Source organism: Mastigoproctus giganteus, chromosome 5 (assembly GCF_048544385.1).
Source record: "Mastigoproctus giganteus isolate SK-2022 chromosome 5, ASM4854438v1, whole genome shotgun sequence".
NCBI classification, from domain to species: Eukaryota; Metazoa; Arthropoda; class Arachnida; order Uropygi; family Thelyphonidae; genus Mastigoproctus; species Mastigoproctus giganteus.
This window is the reverse complement of record NC_143579.1, coordinates 123,158,426-123,179,619: the sequence shown is the minus strand read 5'-3', so window position 1 is coordinate 123,179,619 and position 21,194 is coordinate 123,158,426.

The window sequence follows — 21,194 nt, the reverse complement described above, 5'->3', positions numbered from 1 at the left end:
TGTAGAGTTGCTAGAATGAGTACAAAGAAGGGCAACAAGATTGGTGAGGGGAACAAAGGGATGCTCTTACCAAGAAAGGCTTAAGTTCAGCAAATTACAGAGCCTGGATTGTAGGCACCTGCGAGGTGTGATCTGATTGAGATGTAATTTTCTGTTTATACTCCGGGACGACCAAACAGTCATGAGTTCACAAGATAGACAAAATACAAGAAACAGCACCGTATTCAGCAGTCACGGGCTTGAACCCCGGTCAAGGCACGTGTACTTATGAACCAGCACTCCTGACTACTAGGCTACAGTATAAGGCCTTGAATAGGTTGAGCAAGCTGAATGCTGATGGGATTCTTCCTCTTGCTCAGATTAAGAACCTGAGGGGGCACAGTTTCAAACTGAGGAAAGACAGTTATAGAATAGATGTGCGGAAATTTGCTTTTAGCCAGTGGGTAGTTGATGGATGGAAGACTTCCATCTTTTGTTGTGGAAGTTGATAGCCAGAATAAATTTAAGGCTGAGCTGGACAGGCATTTGAAACAAATGGAGGGGTGAAATGGGAGTTTTTTTTTTTTTTTTTTTGATATGCTGCATAAGCTTGCTTTCTTGCATCGTATGCCTCTACTAATGCTATGGTATATCTAATGTAATACATGAAACAAGGAATAGCTATCATAAATCAAGAAAAATGGAAAAGTTGTTATAACCATGTTTTTCAAGGTAAGAGGTCAGAACTATTGGGAAACATTGTAGTACTGAAGAATTTATCAAGTATTCAGGTGTTTAATGCAAATAAGTAATAGCAAAACTTAAAAACAGAAGGCTGAAATTTAGTATCCAGTACCCCTGGGCATGGCAAACAAACAGTTGAATGGAGGAGCTGTAATTGCTCCTCCCTTACCCATGATACATGACAAGTTCCAGGGAAAGGCTATGTGACAAACAGGTCATGTGCAGGGCATGAACTAAGAATAATAGTTGCAATTAGGAGGAAAAAACACTTTTAGCAAAGGGCATGTTTTTAATCGACTTTCATTTTACTTGAGTGAAAAAAGGCTAGGTTTTTACGAAACTCAGAGATGGATTCAAGCAAAAGAGTGTGGAGTTTTTTTTTAATAGATTTTCAATTTAGTGAAAAAAAGTTAGGTTTTTATGTGACTTCAGGACAGATTCAAGCAAAAAGAGTGGGTTTTTTAATAGACTTTTTGGTTACTTTTATTTTTTCGTGCTGCTGCAATTCCTTTTTTTTTCCTTGGCTGATTATTGGGAATATGTAGTTTGTTTTATTTGTGTTTTTGATTATTTGCTAATATGCTTGTCAGTTTACCGGGAAGTTCGTTAGTTGTTAGTTTTTGTTTGTCATGGTTCAGTGTGGATGCCACCATGCAGCTGACATTATTTTCTCTGTTGTGTGTTTTCTGTTTAACCCTAAAATTAAGCTACTTTAGTATGGCACATATTTTTCTATTATGTGCTACAGGGCCCTAGAGTTTCAAAATCTGGCATTGCTAAAGCATTATGCACCTTCTATTAATAATACATAATTCCGATTTTCATTTCTTAGAAAACTTTTCATTTTGATTCTTTGTTGTTTTTTGTTTCTGATTGCAGCCATTTTTGTCAGTTGTGGTGTGTCACATGACCTTGTATTTGTCGCAAGGCTCTTCTCTGGACTGGTCATGTGATGAGGAGGGAGAGCATCACGTCATTCATTTCAAACATTCATTGGCCATGCCCAGGGGTACTATGCTCAAGTATTATCAAAAAGAACAGCAGCAACAGATCAAGAGGATGAGTAATGCAAGGTTTTAATTATGTTATTAATATTTATTAAATATTAAGATGTCAACACTTATTTCAGAATATTGTAATTGTATTATTCAGCAATCCAGCTGCAATACAGCTATAAAAAGAAATAACCACTAAAACATGTTATTCATTTGACCAGCTTCATGCTCTCTTAACTTCCTGATCCCTATTTCAGAGAACAGAAGTACCTACTTAACTACACCCTCATATATCCTCCAGTTTGAATAGACAATACTGGCCCAGGGTGCCCAATGGCATATTTTTCTATTATGTGCTATAGGGCCCTAGAGTATCAAAATCTGGCATTGCTGAAGCATTATGCACCTTCTATTAATAATACATAATTCCGATTTCCGTTTCTTAGAAAACTCGGAAGTTTTTTTTAAAATTGTTATACGAAAAATAATAATTTCTTGCTCTACTCCTCGTACCACAAACTAATTTATATTAGTTTGTGAAAAATAATTAACACAGGATTTATCAAATAGCCCTTCAGATTATGAACTTCAACTCTTTCTAGTTATTGCAACACTAAATTCTCTGGAAATTGTTGAAAAATTGAGCACTTACACCTGTGTGAAGTGTAATTTGCATTTAATTTCTTAAATTACAGTTATTCTTAGACATTTTGTCTGAAAATTCCTGTACCACTCCTTCAGTGAAGTGGTACAGGAAGTACCACAAAACACCTGAGAATAATCTGTAATTCTTTAAAAGATCGACATTGAAATTTTCTTCTTACTGCGCTCTTCAGGGGCCATTTTATCAGTTTAGTGTTGAAATTATAAAATACAAATTCAATAAATTTATGTCGAATAAACAATACAAAAAAATCACACCAACTAAAGTGGTGTTTCCCAAAGTGTGGTACTCTTACCACCAGTAAAGATAATTAAATGGGCTGCATAAATTGTAACTAAAAGCCACTATTTCGAGTGTCAGCATTTTTGTTTTATGGTTTTCAGGTTCCCTTTATTTTCCCACAAACTTGTCACCATCTCTTGATAGTGCTTCACACAAATGGTCTACTTGCAACTAATTCTTTTTTTGTATATCGCAAACAAGATAAACGGCTGGATCTCAGGCTGTGTATAGGTTCACTTGAATTGATTCGTCAGTAAAGAATGATAGTGTAATTAGTGTCCCAAGTCTTTCAGGGGAAAGGACTAAACAATGTCTGGGCAGAGAGAGAGAGGAGTCTACTGCAGCCACTATTTAAATAGTCAGCAGTTCCACTTGATGGTTTTCAGGTTCCCTTCAATTTTTTTATTTTTCACAGCAAGATTCTACTTGTGGCTAATTCTTTGTATACTGCAAACAAGATGACTTGATAGCAGCCTATGAAAAACAACTTTATAACCTTTTTATTATATATGTATCTGTACTATATGTAGTTTGTGGTGGGATCTACTGTTGCCAGATTATCTTGATGAATGCCCTTCAAAGAAGAAAGAAATAATAAAGCTATATACACGTATGGAAAGCTGAAATAAAGAAACCACGTAGGAACTGAAACGAGAAAAATTTAGCCGATCACAGGGATATCCAATCTTTGATTCTTTTATCCTTGCCGCCTTTTACAAATTATGTCACTCAAAGTCACGCAGATAGTGCAGTTGGGATAGAACATTCAGTGAATGTTTCAGTTGGCATTTCATAAAGTAAGAAAGCAATTATGAGTGCTAAAAACCAATTCAAATCATTAAAATATACTACACTTTCATTGTCTATTAGAATTGTACATTCGGTTATAAGAATCAATTTTGAATGCCTATGTTATATTTTTCTGAAACACATTTCTGGATAATAGTAATAGAGGCATGTGATGCAAGAAAGCAAGTGTATGAGCTCATGTAGCATCAGTCAAAAAAAAAAAAAATTCACACAACCATTCCAGTTTATTTGGCTTTTTTTTTTAAAAAGTTATTATCAAAAAGTTGTAAACTCAATCTTATTGGACTTGCAAACATGGATAGCTGGAATTGTGTGGGTTTTTATGTTATTGTGGTGAAATGTATTTCCCCTTCCATAAAATCTTCAATCATATAAAAAACATGAATAAATTTTCAGAATCTTCTCTTTATTCCTATATCTACACTTTGTGAACTTTTACTGTCTCACTTGCACATATCGTGTTGCAATTTGCGTGTGCTGTGTTCTTTGTTAATGATTGACACATTTTTTTTTTACTGTTTTAAATTTTACAACACCCCAAAAAAAAGTCAGTGAAGAGAAATATCAGATTACAAACTCTTATGTTTAGTTAGTATGTATATTAATTAAGCTATGTAAGTGAAAATTTATTTTTATTTTGCTATTTTCTTCCTATTTTCTTGTATCATTTTATTTTGTTAATTGGCAAGGTAAGAAAGCATAAATTTGTATTTTATATCTTTATTTTTATAGCCTGTAGATAATATTAATCCTGTTTTCACTTATTGCAATCGTTGTTTAATAGAATCAAAATTCAATTCGCAAACATGATCACAATAACCGGCGCTTACTACATATCGCATAGCCTTCACCTGGTATTTTGAGTGAACTGTATTTTATTATGGAGAGTCCATCGTAAAGTGATTTGATCGTGAACCAATCGTAAAGTGGGCTCCACTGTAGCTCATCAGGGCAAACGTCAACTTCATGTAAGTTAGAGAACACAGAAGCGGAGTTGATTTCGTGTTATGCACAGTGTTCCATAGTTTTTTAGAAGTGAAGTTTAAATATTTTTAATGCTGTTCATTATGTATCACTTAGCACTTTATCAGGTTTCATTTATAATAACAAATAGAATTATCCCTCGATTATGGCCAAAAAAACCAGTACAAAAGACTCTACTTTCATTTTTTTTTCTAAAAATTGAAAATTTAGTTCTGAAGTAGAAGCAGAAAATAAACCTGTGATTACTATCAAGGAAAAAAAAAAAGAAGAAACAGCATCGGCAACAGAAAACCAGGAATAGTAACACAGGCACAAATATATTAAATTATAACAAAAACTGGGAACCAAGTACAACTGGATATATATTGACAAATCTTGCGTTGCAGCATTTTATAAGTTGTGAGGTTTTTCTAAGAGATTAATTGAATGCGCTCCAAAAAACTAGCAGCATATTTATTACGGTGCCTTTCAATAACTTCTGGGAGGCAAGTGGATAAACTGGTAAGCTTGAAAACCATAATAATTCTGAGAAGCATGCGAACAGTTTTTCATGGAGAAAATTTGTTCACAAGGATTGCATAAACCAATTCATTCTGTGCTAATTAATGAAAGCAAAAAACAAATGTGATAACCAAAAATCTGTGTGTTTTAATTGAGGATTTATATATTTTGGCTAAAGAAGAAATAACTGACATAACAAAATATGAACCTTTAATTAAACGAATAATACTTAAATGTGATAAAATGCTAAACGCCTGGTTAGAAGAGCAAACTAACTTGATCTGAATTTCTTTCATGTATTGCCAAAGTACTCGACAAGCAGGATGTAAAAAACATTAAGGGTTTTGGGTTTTGGTTTGGGTTTTATTGGCGCATCAGCAACTAAGGCTATAATGCGCCAAAACCAGGTCATATATTAAAAGTTAAAACATTCAGCAACCCAATTAGTTAGGCCACCATGTCGAGATACAAAAGGTATAAAAGTAAAAAAATGTATAAAGAAAGCAAAGAAGAAATATTAAGGGTAAAAACTTCTCTTTAATAATGGCCGACAAATCAAAAAATATCAATAATATAACCGAAATTACTATCTTAATAGGTTTTGTGGATGACGGAAATAACATCAGGGAAATGTTTGTTTGGTCAAACTTGACAGTACAATTTGAGGTTGCGAAAGAATTAGATAATGTACAAGTTCATGCAATTATTACCCCAATTATTAGAACTGCTGTGTACTTAGAACTGCATTTGCACAACTTGTATGCAATCTTATATATTCAATTTTGGAATCAAATATTGGATATATTGAGCTAAAGACATCATGTATCAAGTTATGCTGTATTCCTGTTTCGGCTGCTAGTGCTGAGCGTTATTTTAGCACAATCAATTGGTTGATGACAAAACTGAGGAACCGAATGGGAGAGGAAACGCTGCAAGATTGAATGAAGATAAGCATTGTTATTATTTTTATTTTTTATTTTTAGGTGCATTAGCAACTAAGGCCATATTGCTCCGGGGATATGCGGTGGTCATTCCCTGACCTTTCCGCATCTGCTCGAACCCCAGTCTAATCAAGAAATACATGTACGTGCTACTGCTCCTGTCCTGGCTACGGAGGCGCCTGATTTGATTGATTTGGTAGTTGTTGGCGCATCGGCTTCTGTGGCCATATTGCACCTCCCAAGGTTTTTGCAGTACTTTGATCCAAGCCCGAGGCGGGAATCGAACCCGCGACCTTTGGGTTGCCGGGCAGGTACTTTACCCACTCGGCTAGCCCGGTCGGCAACGGAGGCGCCTGAAGATAAGCATAGAAGTCCAGAATCAGTTATCGGAAAAATTAATAAATGAAGTGGGCTCCACCATGCAAAGAATAAGATTATTATAATACCTACATGCTGATTATAATTTGCATGATGTTAAGTTTAATGTTAAAATTTGTGATGTTTGTATGTTCAGTAATAAATATTTCCTATTTTTCACATTCTCTTATCACAACATTCATAAATATACAGATCTGCTTGTAATATAAACATATGTTGTAAACGTTAAATAATAATAAAAAAATATGCACATTTACTGCATGTACCCCGAAGTTTACATTCTAAGCTCTGGATTCAACAGTCTGTAATCCTTAAAGAAATTAAAGAAGAATTACACTTCACGCAGATTTAAGTGCCTGTTCACTTTAGTTACTACTATACCTTAATTATTTCATAAACTTGCAAAAAAAATGATAAAAATAATATCGACACAAATACCTGCATAAAAATTCGTGGTTAACACTACTGCCAGAACCGTCAGCCAAAATGAAATAAGCACATAATTACCTAGGGCGCCCTCTAAGCTTAAACAACAGAGAGAAAGATTGTTACTACTCTGTGGCTTAAACAAACTAATTCCTAATTATATGTCGACAAAAATAGGAATTAAAAAAATAATATATATACAGTATATCATTATTATTATTGCTCTTATATTATTTCTCCCTGAATGGGGGATTCCACTCCGTGAAGGGTACTGCTACCAAGTGCACAGGGTTGTTGTTATTTGTTATTTGGTTTTTAGGAGCATTAGCAACTAAGGCCATATTGCTCCGAGAATATGCGGTGGTCACTCCTTGACCTTTCCGCATCCTCCGTATTTGGTGGTGACGGGCTCGAACCCCGGTCTAATCAAGAAGCTTGCGCTACGCACTGCTGCTCCTTCCCACCTGGCTACGGAGGCGCCTAGTGCACAGGGTGGTTGTAATGTCTGGTGTTACTATCGGTCGAGGAATTCTCTGACTATCCTACAGGTGTTCAGGATTGCGACGTTCTGGAGTTCCTTGTAGGTGTTTTTTGGGATACCCGTTGCTAGGCTGCTATGTAGAGTCTTTGGTACCATACCGGTTGTTGACACGAAGATTGGGATGGTTGATACTTCTTGCATATGCCACATCGCCTTGATCTCATGTCTCAGGTTCGTGTACTTCCTAATTTTTTCCTCATGGGGTTTCTGGACATTGCTAGTGTTCAGCACCGCTATGTCAATCAGGTAGGTAGCCTTTTCCAGCTTGTCCACAAAGGTTATGTCCAGTCGGTTGTGCGGGATGGTCTTATCAGTTATTATGGCGCGGTCCCAGTTCAGCAGTACTAGAGACCCGAACCCACACTTCGGGTCTCTAGTACTGCCTGGGGTTCGTACTTGTAGTATGGTACACTTTCTTTAGTCAACTGGTATTTCCTCGCAAGCTTTGATGTATTATTCTGGCAACCTGGTCCTGTCTATGAGTGTACTCAGTCTGAGTAGAGCTTGATGTCGTCCTGCGGTGATGCGTTGGATCATTTCTGAGGTCAGGTGGCATCGTCCGGAATGTCAGATGACATGTGTCATCTGATATTCCGGACTCCTTTCCGATGTATTTTTTATAGTTTCTGGTGTTGATTACCTGGGCTTGGATGGCCAGCATGAATCCTTCAGTCTCGGAGAAGAGCGTCCCGTTTGTGAGCCATGCATTGGAACTAATGCTATCGATGTGATCTTGATGGAGGTCATTGTAGTGTCTGCCATGGAGTGTCTTCTTTGCCCATCTTTCTATCTTCGTTTCTTGTACCGTTTGGGCGGGAGGGGTTTTCTCCCTTGAGTCGGGATACCACTTATCTATTTTCCTTATGTCCTGGTGGAGTGGTGCTGTGTTCTTCTCGAAGTAATCCTTCAGTTAACTATTGCTGTTTCTGTTGTTCTGCCAGGTCTATCAGGCCCCATCCTCCCTCTTCCCGAGGTATTGTTATTCTCTCCACTGATGACTTAGGGTGGTGTTGGCGACTCTTGGTCATAATTGTCCTTGTCTTTCGCATGATATCTTCTAGCTCAGTGTTAATCCAATCTATGACCCCGAATATGTATGTTGTTACTGGAGCTGCATAGGTGTTTATGGCTTTAGCATTAGCATTAGCATTAGCATTAGTAGAGGCATTTGATGCAAGAAAGCAAGCTTATGCAGCATCAGCCAAAAAAAAAAAAAAAAAACCCACTTCCACTTCACCCCTCTGTTCGTTCAAAATACCTGTCCAGCTGAGCCTTAAACTTATTTAGGCTATCAACCTCCACGACAAGGGATGGAAGTCTGTTCCACCAACCAACCACCCGCTGGCTAAAGGCAAATTTCCGCACGTCTATCCTACATCTGTCTTTCCTCAATTTGAATTTATGCCCCCTCAGGTGATTATTCTGAGCTAGAGGAAGAATCCCATCAGCATTGAGCATGCTCAAACCATTCAAGGCTTTATACACCTCTATCAGATCACCTCGCTGGCGCCTAGTCTCCAGACACTAATTTGCAAAACTTAAGCCTTTCTTCGTAAGAGCACCCTTTTGTTCCATTCACTAATCTTGTTGCCCTTCTCTGTACTCGTTCCAGCAGCTCTACATCCTTCTTGAAATGAGGCCTCCAGACCTGTACTCTAGGTGTGGCCTGACCATTGCCTTATACAAAGAAATAATCACCTCCTTATCCCTGCTGGAAAAATTCCTGTATATCATTGACAATACTCCATGAGCTACTCTTGCAGCCCGTCTGCACTGCTCAGAGAACTTCATATCTGCCTGCACAACCACCCCCAAGTCCCTTTCATTCTCTACCACTGTCAGTGTAGTACCACAGAGTTGATACGTTGCTCTGGGGTTGCTGTTTCCCATGTGTAGTACTTTACATTTGTCAATGTTAAACTTCATTTGCCACCTCTCAGCCCATCTGCTCAACCTTTCGAGATCCTGTTGCAGCAGCATAGTGTCAGTAGTGTCCTTGACAACCCTGCCAACCTTTGTATCGTCTGCAAACTTGGACATTAAGTTTGATATACCATCATCAATATCATTTAAAAATACAGAAAACAATAATGGACCCAACACTGAGCCCTGAGGGACTCCACTAATAACATTAGTCCACGATGAGCAGTGTCCATTGATTACCACTCTCTGTCTTCTCCCCCTCAACCCCTTTATCCCTTCTGTCTTCTCCTCCTTAACCCCTTTATCCATAGCAGCAATTTGCCTCCAATGTCACACTGCTCCAATTTGTGTAGCAGTTTTCCATGTGCAACAGTATCAAAAGCCTTTCTAAGATCCAAGTATATAATATCAAAGCTATTCCCTGCATCCAGTTCTTTTGTGACTGCATCATATTATCCAATCAAATTGGTCAGGCAAGACTTCCCCTTAACAAAACCATGCTGTGTCCGACCTATAACTGAAGTCTTGTCTAAATGATCCTGCAATGCTTCTTTAAGCAGTGCCTCCATTAATTTTCCTGGAACAGAGGTTAAGCTCACAGGTCTATAATTACTTGTGTCAGCCTTTGATCCTCCTTTGTGAATTGGGGTCACATTTGCACATTTCCAGTCTATGGGTACCTCCCCTGAGTCCAAGGAAGCTCTCATAATTATGGCTGAGGGTTTGCTTACTTCCTTTGCTGCCTCCTTTAATATAACTTCTAGCTCAGTGTTAATCCAATCTATGACCCCGAATGTGTATGTTGTTACTGGAGCTGCATAGATGTTTATATAGATGTTTATGGCTTTAACTGTGTTCCCTCCGTTCAATTTTGCTTTCAGCAGATTTCTGAGTCTCTGATGATATTTTTCGGTCAGGCATTTCTTGATTTCTTGAAACAGGCCTATGGGGCTGGGAATTTCCATACTATAATAATTAATGATAGACACCAGCCAGGAATTAAACTAAAAATTTACTATGCAATGAAATAATATACAATGAAATATGATGCAAATAAAATAAAACACTGATTAAATTATAGTTAAAATAGTTAAAACAATAAAATTAATTAAAATAAACTAGGTTAAAAGCGATAAAACAATACAATCTGGAGCTTTCGGAGAACTGCCGTCTCCTTCTTCAGCATGCTGAAGAAGGAGACGGCAGTTCTCCGAAAGCTCCAGATTGTATTGTTTTATCGCTTTTAACCTAGTTTATTTTAATTAATTTTATTGTTTTAACTATTTTAACTATAATTTAATCAGTGTTTTATTTTATTTGCATCATATTTCATTGTATATTATTTCATTGCATAGTAAATTTTTAGTTTAATTCCTGGCTGGTGTCTATCATTAATTATTATAGTATTTCTTGATTTCCTTGTGTTCCAACTGCTCAGCCTGTATCATTCCTAGGTATTTGTAGGTCTCTCCTTCTGTCACAGCTTCGATCTCTTCACGAGTCAGAAGCTGGTAGTTTCGCCAACTAATTTTCCATGGTGCAGTGTGTGGGTCTTGCATTTTTCTGGACCAAATTCCACTCTGATGTCCTTGCTGAATTCTTCGGTGATCCGGAGTAGTTGCTGGGTGTTGAATCTCGGTTGTCACGTAGAGCTTGATGTCATCCATGTGCATCAGGTGGGAGGGTGTACAGGTTCTATCTTCCTTCTTTGAGGTTCTATCCATACTTGCTGCCGTTGAGCATGGTGGATAGCGGGTTGAGTGCTAGACAGAACCATAGTGGGCTCAGAGAATCTCTCTGAAAGATTCCTCTTCTAATGGGGATTGGCCTGGTTGTGATGTTCTCGACCTTAATGGTGGTACTCCATTTCGCCATTGTTGCTCCTAGGAAGTTTGTCACTATCGGATTGACCTTGTAGATCTTCAGGGTCTCTATTAGCTAGCTATGAGGTACGGAGTCGAAGGCCTTGCGGTAATCGATGTAGGCCGAGTATAGGTTGCGGTGTTTCTTGAAGGCTTGCTCCATAACTGCGACATCTATGGTTAATTGCTCCTTGCATCCATTGCTCCTCCGCTTGCATCCTTTCTGGTGTTCGGCCATTATGTTCTGACTCTCTGAGTGGTCTGATATCTACTTAGTTATGCAGCTGGTCACGATCTTGTATATCGTTGGGAGGCATGTGATTGGCCTGCATTTTGCCGGGTTTCTTGTCTCTTCATCTTTAGGCTTCAGATATGTGACTCCTTCAGTGATAAACTTCCGGATTGTCTCCGGGTGCCTTATCATTCGAATGAACTGCTCTGCTAGGTGCTTTTGTGTGCAGGTGAGCTTCTTTTACCAGTAGTTGTGGAGGTTATCAATTCCCGGATTCGCCAGTTGTGGATGTTCCTGATCGACTGTTTTACTTCTTCTTCTCGAACCTCCCACTCTCTCATCTCTTGTATGTCCTTCGTTTTCTTCCGTTCTACTTCTATCCAGGGTGCTTTGCTGTTATGTCTTACTTCACTGCTCCAGATATTTCCCCAGAACTCTTTGATCGTCTTCCTCTCGGGTGGTCCGTTTCCTGCTTTCTCATCTTCACCCAGTTTCCTGTAGAAGGCTCTTTGGTCCTCATCGAAGATTCAGTTGTTTATTTTCCTCTGGGAGCTCTCTTTGTATCGGTGTAGTCTCTTGCTGAGTGCGAGGAGGTTCTGTTTCAGTGTGTCCAAGTATTCTCCTATTCTCTGATTTCTGGTCTCATGTTTGCTGTGGACGCTGTCTCTCTTGAGGATGCTCTTCACCTTTCCAATCAATTTCTTACTTGTATTACCCTGTTTATACTGGGTCAACTGAACTATCTTGACTCTTAATTCTTCTAACTTCTGCTGAAGTCTTCTTTCCCAAGCTGGCAGTTCCTTCTGTTTTCGGTTCTTCTGCTGCTGGTCTCTCATTTCTTTTCCATTAATCCTAGTGGCTGCTATGGCAGCACAGTATACGGCCGTGTGGATAGCCTCCAGCGTTGCACCATTATTGTCAAGGTAATGTGGCATTATTTGCCGATTGAGGTGGTCTGTTACTCTCCACAGGATTATGTATATAAAGTGCTTAGCATCATAATACACAGCCATTTCTGAATAAACAGAAAATTTTTAAGGTGGCATCGTTTTAGGTTATATCTCATATTGTGAATGCCTTCACAACGAGTTGCCATGATATTGCACTACTTCGAATAAGTAACGCTTCACCTGAAGAGAAGACTAATGTTACTTATTCTCAGATGGATACCTCCACCCAGACAGCATCACTTGGGTACCTACCCACTCACTGACGAAGGGCCAAATAGCCCTGAAACAGTGCTGTCTGGGTGGAGGTATCCATCTGAGAATAAGTAACATTAGTCTTCTCTTCAGGTGAAGCGTTACTTATTCGAAGTAGTGCAATATCATGGCAACTCGTTGTGAAGGCATTCACAATATGAGATATAACCTAAAACGATGCCACCTTAAAAATTTTCTGTTTATTCAGAAATGGCTGTGTATTATGATGCTAAGCACTTTATATACATAGTCTAAATTTGTTCGCAGCTTGAGGCTCTAGCCCTAAATGCGCCTTAGTCTCCACAGGATTTTATTTGGCCTCTGCTTAGGTATCACGTGAGTTCTTGTGGGGACCATTCCTTCGAATTCTGTTAGGGCCTTCTTCCACTCATCTTCTATTCTGGATAGCATGACTTCGTCTCTTTCCACTTCAGCTACTCTGGGTTGTATTTCTTCTTGTTGTTCCTCCTCCAGTTCCATGGTATGCTGTTCCTCCTCTGATTCCGTATTGATCATATTCTTTGTGCTTTGTAGCAGATTAGCATTAGTAGAGGCATTTGATGCAAGAAAGCAAGCGTATGCAGCATCAGCCAAAAAAAAAAAAAAAAAAACCACTTCCACTTCACCCCTCTGTTCGTTCAAAATACCTGTCCAGCTGAGCCTTAAACTTATTTAGACTATCAAATTCCACGACAAGGGATGGCAGTCTGTTCCACCAACCAACCACCCGCTGGCTAAAGGCAAATTTCCGCACATCTATCCTACATCTGTCTTTCCTCAATTTGAATTTATGCCCTCTCAGGTGATTATTCTGAGCGAGAGGAAGAATACCATCAGCATTGAGCATGCTCAAACCATTCAAGGCTTTATACACCTCTATCAGATCACCTCGCTGGTGCCTAGTCTCCAGACACTGTAATTTGCAAAACGTAAGCCTTTCTTCGTAAGCGCACCCCTTTGTTCCATTCACTAACTTGTTGCCCTTCTCTGTACTCGTTCCAGCAGCTCTACATCCTTCTTGAAATGAGGCCTCCAGACTTGTATACAGATCGCTGACATCCTGCTTGATTTTTTTCCAAGATGGCAGGAGCTATTATGTTCTTCGTGACGATGGTCGTTCTCTGGTCTGCTAATCGCTGTTCCGTGACCGGGTATCGTTTTAACCACTTCGTATGTAATCCCGATCTGTACATTGTCATATCGGTCTCTAGGCTGGTTATTTCATAGTATGCTCGCATGATGTGTGTATTCATTTCAATGCTGCACTTCATGCGTTGGCGTTTTCTTCCTTCCTGAGTGGTCACTAGTGTAGTTGTTCAGGAAACACTTCAAATTGGTGAGGCTACATGGTCTTGCCCATCCAGCCTCACCAACTGTGGCGGGATGGGAAATTATGTAATAATAATAATAATAATAATAATAATTATTATTATTATTATTATGTTAGCCATATGGTGCAAGTAAGCCAGAGGCTTATGCTGCACCAGCCAAAAAAAAAAGAAAAATTCTGAGTTACTCTGAGAGAGAAACATAAGTAATTGCAATAATAATCGTGGCATGTGAGGCAAGAAAGCAAGAATATGAGCTTATGTACCACAACAAAAAAAAAAAATAATAAATAAATAAATGACACAACCATTCCCTCTAAATGTTTGTCCAGTTTCCCCTTAAATTTTTTTAACCTATAAACTTTCACAACGGCAGATGGAAGGTTGTTCCAGCAATTAACCACCCGCTGGCTAAAGGCAAATTTCCGTACATCTATTATATAGCTGTCTTTCCTGAATTTGAATTTATGCCCCCTTAGGTTCATAATCTGAGCAAGTGGAAGAATCCCATTTGAATTCAGTGTGCTCAACCAATTCAAGGCCTTATACACCTAATTCGGATCACCTCGCAGGGCCTAGTGTTCAGCCGCTACATCTGTCTACATCTGTCTTTGGATCAAAGTACTGCAAAAACCTTGGGAGGTGCACTATGGCCACCGAAGCCGATGCGCCAACAACTACGAAAAAAAAAAAAAAACAGTTAACAGTCAAAAAAAATATAGGAGAAAGTCCATTAAAAAATATTGTTTGGTTTTTAAGAGCATTAGCAACTAATGCCATATTGCTCCGGGATATGCGGTGGTCATTCCCTGACTTTTCCGCATCCTCCGTATTTGGAGGTGACGGGCTCGAACCCCAGTCTAATCAAGAAGCCTGTACTACGCACTGCTGCTCCTTCCCACCTGGCTATGTAGGCGCCCCTGATGATTGCTGGTACCCACTGCTATTGTATTGCCTCCAGTGGGTGTGTGATTTGTCCAATCTTAGACAATTCACTTTAATTTTATTTATTTTTTTTATTATTATTTTATTATTATTATTTTTTTTTATTATTTTATTATGATTATTTTTTAAATTTATATTTTATTTATATTTTTTATTATTTTTTAAAATTTATTTTTAATTTATATTATTATTATTATTATTATTATTATTATTATTATTATTATTATTTTATTTTTATTTATTATTATTATTATTATTATTATTTTAATTTATTTTTATTTTAATTATTTTTTATTTATATATATATTTTTTATTATTATTTTTAATTTATTTATTATGTATTTAAAAAAAATTTCTTCTATTTTCTTTAGCCATACCAGCTAAAGAAAATAGAAGTCTGGGCAACTGTGGTTATTTATTTTTTTTATTATTATTTTTTTATTTATCCTATTTTATTTTATTTATCTTTTATTTTATTTTATATTCACAATCACTATTTATTTTTTCTTACGTTTATTTATAATTTTTTATCTTATTTTATTTTACTTTTTTAAAATAGTTTTATTTATTTTATTTTTATTTTTCTACTCTTATCTATAAATTTTTTTATCTCAGTTTATTCTATTTTACATTCTTTATTTTTTTAATTACCTTATTTATTTATTTTTTAAATTAAATTATTAAGTTTTTTTAATTTTGATTTTATTTATTTTATTTTTATTTTTCTACTCTTATCTATGAATTTTTTTATCTCAGTTTATTCTATTTTACATTCTTTATTTTTTAATTAACTTGTTTATTTATTTTTTAAAATTAAATTATTAAGTTTTTTTAATTTTGATTTTATTTATTTATTTTTCTCTTTGCTGGTACCCTTAAGTTTGGGTTGCTTTGTGTACGGGATTTGCTGTCATCCGCTGGTATAGCAATACCTCCGGTGGGTGTGGGACATCGCCCTCTTCAGGGCAGACAAAGATTGTAATGGTCTATCTCCACTTGGCTAGGGACATATCTAGTTGTGGCCCACATCCTCGTAGCGTGGACGGACACCGGGCACGCTTTCCAGGAGATCACCTGACCGGTGGCAAAGAGGCCAGAAAGGGCCCACATTTGGTGAGCATGGGCTTGGCACACCCAGGGTCCCGAGCTGGATATCATTATTCTTCTCTTTCTTGGTGATTTCCTACTACTTCTCTCTCTCTCAAGGATAATTCAGAATTTTTTTTGGCTGGTGCAGCATATGCCTCAGGTTTCCTTGCACCATATGGCCGATGATAATAATAATAATAATAATATACACAAACATAATAACAGAGTAACATGGTTATCATCACAGAGTAACATGGTGGTGATGAACCTGGGTCTACATGTCTAATGGCAGCAGCTGAGCTGTGCTCGTGGAGTGTCATACCTGGAAAGGTCCCATCCTGTCTTCTTTTTCAGAGTGTGATATGTCAGTTCTTCTGGTCACACTTGGGACTGTACGTCATATGTCCAGTCCGATGTATTCCGGTCACTACGAGTCCTAAGCTTTCAGGTCTGGTCGTTAGGCGTGTGGTTATTACTGGACTGGGTCACTAGTAGGGGTCTCTCCTGGGATTTTTTTCCGTTTGGTAAGTCAAAATTAGAGATGCAGTCTCATTTGTCGGAGAGATATGATTTAAAAGATATGAGATATGGCTTTTGAAAAATGTTGCTATACAAAAGAATCATCCAATAAATCCACAAACGACTTGCTAGTGTGCAAGTGACTAACCGACAAGTTCCAGTCAATATCTGGGAAGTTAAATTCCCCTAACATAAGACTTTTTAAGTTACTGGCCCACTCCTTTTTTCTATATAGTTGTTCCTTGCACAAGCAGATTCATTAGGCCTATAACACACCCCTACCCTCGTATTTGCATTCCTCATGCCTAAGTCGCACCACACTGACTCAACATTGGCCTGTACACCAATAACAACTGGATGCACCGCCTTAGATTATGTGTTTCTTAACTAAGAACGTTACCCCTCCTCCTTTTCCCTCTGGTCTATCCTTTATATACGCATTGTATTCCCCAAATTTCAATTCTGCATTCCTTATATGTGTGTGTGTGTGTGTGACACAACGTCTCTGACATCCCAAAAATGTTTGCCTTTGATGTCTTGACCAACATTTCAAATTCATCAAACTTACTTAATGTACTCCTTGCATTGTTGTACATGGAAGTATACATACACACATTCCTACTCTTAATTATCCTAACACAGCCCACTTATTTACTTCTTTCTTGATGCCTGCCGGCAGTTCTTGAAATCCCCAGTACTTTGCTTTCCAGGCTGATGCTCATTCCAATAGAAACAGTATCAGATTCACTTTCCTCTCTGTCCATGGCTACTGTTAATCCCAAGCAATAATTTTTCGACCGCACTGCCTCTGTAGTATTTTTCGACCCCCAAACACTGCCTCGGTAGTATCAGCATATATCCGTGCACCCATTCTATTTAAGGGCAGACTACTCTGAGAAAATTCTACTCCTTGAGTCTTAAACTATTTCTCCAGAGCCGAATTGGGCTTTTTCAAAACGTATCTTTAATGAGTTGGTCTCAGCCGAGTGTAGGATGAAATTTTCTCTCGTAACTCTGGTTTTTCGTCTAGCAAACTGAAAATCGACGACAGAACACGTTCAATGTACAGGCAACATACACAGAGCAATATTGCCTAAGTTGGTGATGCTGCTTATCCCCTACTACAACAAGGACAACAAGTTCCACACCTGGTCCAGCTCTCAGAGCAGTGGAAAATGCTACAGACCAAAAAAAAACAACCTGATTATGATATTAGGATCTCCCCGTAAATGATTACATCTACCCATATATTTTATTTTTCTGTAAATTGCGTGTGTTCTCCGGTCGATTTGCCTGTTTGCTGGACGAGAAAACCCAATTTCTGGGGGGGGGGGGGCTACTCGATCACCTGAGATCGACTAGCTCAGTCACGGAGTAAAAAAAGCCCAATACGGTTCTTCGCGTCATGGACGGGATTCAAACCCGAGCCTTTTCCACCCGGTGTGTGTGTGGAGGATGCTGACGATACCATTGTGCTACACGTTCAGACAATGCTACAGAGCCCCTTTCTCTTTATTGTGAATTCCAGTAGCTAAGACATACAACACAAACCACACTACTTCTATAACTGACATTTCCCGTTGTGTGGAAGTTTGCCTTCAGCCAGCAGATGGTTGATTGTTGGAACGGACTTCTATGTGTTGTTATTGGAAGTGGATGGGTTGAATAAATTCAAGGTTGAATTAGACAGGTTTTTAGTGGGTACTGATTGGTGTACTTTTTTTTTTTTTTTGGCTGATGCTTCATAAGCCTGCTTTCTCACATCATTTGCCATTACTACTACTACGTCAGGTCCAGGTCATTTCAAATGTTTTGGGAAAGCAGTTGAGTCAGAACAATATATGGTATTTCTGCTTTGGTCTCAACTGTATCATCATCAGCCATTTTCAATCCACAGCAGGATTAAGGCCTCTCCAGCAACTTTCCAGTTCCTTCTGTTTTGAGCACTGGCCATCCATTTACTACTCAAAAACTCATGAATTTCATCTATCCATCTCCGCCTTTGTCTTGCAGGTTTTCTTCTAGCTCCTCTTGGGTACCATTCTGTTATCTTCTTAGTCCATCTGTCATGATGTCTTCGAGCTAGGTGTCCTGCCCAAGATCATTTTAGTTCTTTAGTTTTGATTAGAATGTCCTTTACTTGAGTTTGCTGCCTAATCCATGTGTTTCTCTTCTTATCTAACAGTCTGATTCCCAATATAATTCGTTCCATTCTTCGCTGTGTAGTTCTCAGCTTCTCTTCCATTCTTTTGGTGAGTGCCCAAGTTTCACTATCATAAGTCATGGTGGGGAGTATACATTGATTCATTATTTTACGTTTCAGACAAACTGGGATATTGCTCTTCAATATGTGACTATATTTCCTGAATGCTATCCATCCAAAATTTATTCTCCTCTTGACTTCCAGCCATTTATCATTATTAGAGCTAATAACTTGTCCCAGATAAGTATATGACTCCACCTTTTCAATTACTGATCCTTCAATCATTATTTCCCTTTCCGTGGCATACTTGTTCATCATTACTTTCGTTTTAGCCATATTCATCTTTAGTCCAAAATCCTTACTAGCTGTGCATAACTGATTAAGATTTTCCTCTAATTCTTTGGGATCGTGGCTTATGACCACAATGTCATCTGCAAATCGTAAATGGTTTAGGTACTCTCCATTCACATTGACTCCTTTCTGCGACCAGTCTAATCTTCTGAAAGCTTCCTCAATGGCGGCAGTAAACAGCTTCGGAGATATTGTGTCTCCTTGTCGAAATCCTGTCTCAATTTTAAATTTCCTACTGTCTTTATCTAGTCTAATAAAGGAGGTAGCACTCTCATATATTTTCTTCAAAATCATAATATATGGAGTATCTATGCCTTGTCTTTCCAGTGCCCGAAACATTGCCTTATGCTGTATGGAGTCAAATGCCTTTTCATAATCCACAAATGCCAGGCATAATGGTGTTTTATATTCATTTGCTTTCTCCATTAGCTGTGATATTACGTCAAGGTGATCCATAGTTGAGAATCCTGTCCTAAAGCCAGCTTGCTCTTTTGGTTGATTATCATCAAGTATTCTTTCTAATCTGTTAGTAATGACCCTTGTGAACAACTTGTAGATGTGGGATAACAAGCTAATTGGTCTATAATTTCCAATTTCTGATTAATCTCCTTTCTTATGCAGCAAAATTATGATTGCATTATTCCACTGCTTAGGCATCACACCTTTTCTAATGCACTTTTTGAAGAGCCTTGCCAGTTTTTGTGTTATGTCTCTTCCTACCAATTTTAAAAACTCTACAGTAACTTCATCTTCCCCCGGGGCTTTCCGATTCTTCATTTTCTTCAATGCATGTTCTACCTCATCAGGAAGAATATCGGGTATGTTCTATGTGTTGCTACTTTGCAATCCATCTTCCCCACTGCTGGTATCATTCCCTCGCTCCTTGTATAATTCTCTATAGTAGTCTTCTGCTATTTGAATTATGCCTTCTCTGCTGTTTATAAGTACACCATCGCTATTCTTCAGTTTCAGTATCATTTGTCTTTCTGTATTACTGCTCATGGCTGCTGATTTAAATCCTTCGTTTTCCCTTAATGCTTGTTCTACTTTTCTGTGTTAAATCTTCTTATGTCCTCTCTGAGTCTCTTTCTAATGGCTTTGCATAACTCAGTATACTCAATTTTCTCCCTGTCAGTGTTTTTCTTGCTTTTCATTTGTCGTCTTCCGTTCATCATGACAAGTGTTTCTTGACTGATTTTTTCTTCTTTGAATTTCTTTTTACTTATAGGTTTCTTGGGCTTTATCACTTTCAGAAAGTTGTAATATTCCTCGTCGATATCTTGGTCCTGAGCAGTCTGCAGAAGTTCATATTTGTTCTTAAGTTCCAGTACATACTGCTTTTTCTCCTCTGTTATCTCAAAGACCTTTGTACAAAGGGTACTAGGAAAGTTTTGCAACATGACGCAACAATGAATCACAGGAAGCTGCTTGTTGCTGCATGTTGAGACATGTTCATACGTGCATAGTAGCCGCCGCGCCAAGTTGATGGGCTCAGTTATTCATTAGTAGTGAGAGTGTAAAATGCTTGCGATGGCCTCCTGGTCACGAAATGAGATAAGGACAGTTTTGCGGTATAATTTCGTGCGTGGTTTAACCATAGACCAGTGCTTAGAAGAAATGACTCTTGCACTAGATGATGATTGTCCACATCGTACAACGATATTCAGGTGGTATAGAGAATTCCAAAGGGGAAATTTCACTCTGGAGGATTCTGAGAGGCCGGGAAGGCCACGAACGTCAGTTACGGAGGAAAACGTTACTGCTGTGAGGAAAATGCTTGACGAAAACAGGCGAATGACCTACCAACAGATAGAGGATACTTTGGGCCTAAATGCACCAGCAATTTGTTCGATTCTGCAAGATCATTTGCACGTGAAGAAACTTTGTTCTCTCTCTGGGTGCCGCATCAACTGACTGAAGAGCAGATGACACGACGTGTGACTTGGTGCCGGGAGATGTTAAAAAAGTTTGATAAGGGACAATCTCGGTATGTGAACAACATCGTGACAGGTGACGAGACTTGGCTGTACTATTACGATCTGCCGACCAAGGCTCAAAACAAAGTTTGGGTCTTTGATGATGACGACACACCCGTAATTGTCAGAAAATCCCGATCTGTAAAGAAGAAAATGATAGCTGTATTTTTCAAATCGAGTGGAATTGTGGAACATGTCGTTTTGGACACGCAGAAGACAGTCACAGCTAAGTGGTATACTGAACAATGCCTTCCTAAAGTTATTGGATCTATGAAGAACCTGCGGCCAAAGTCAAGAATGGACACCTGGTACCTCCATC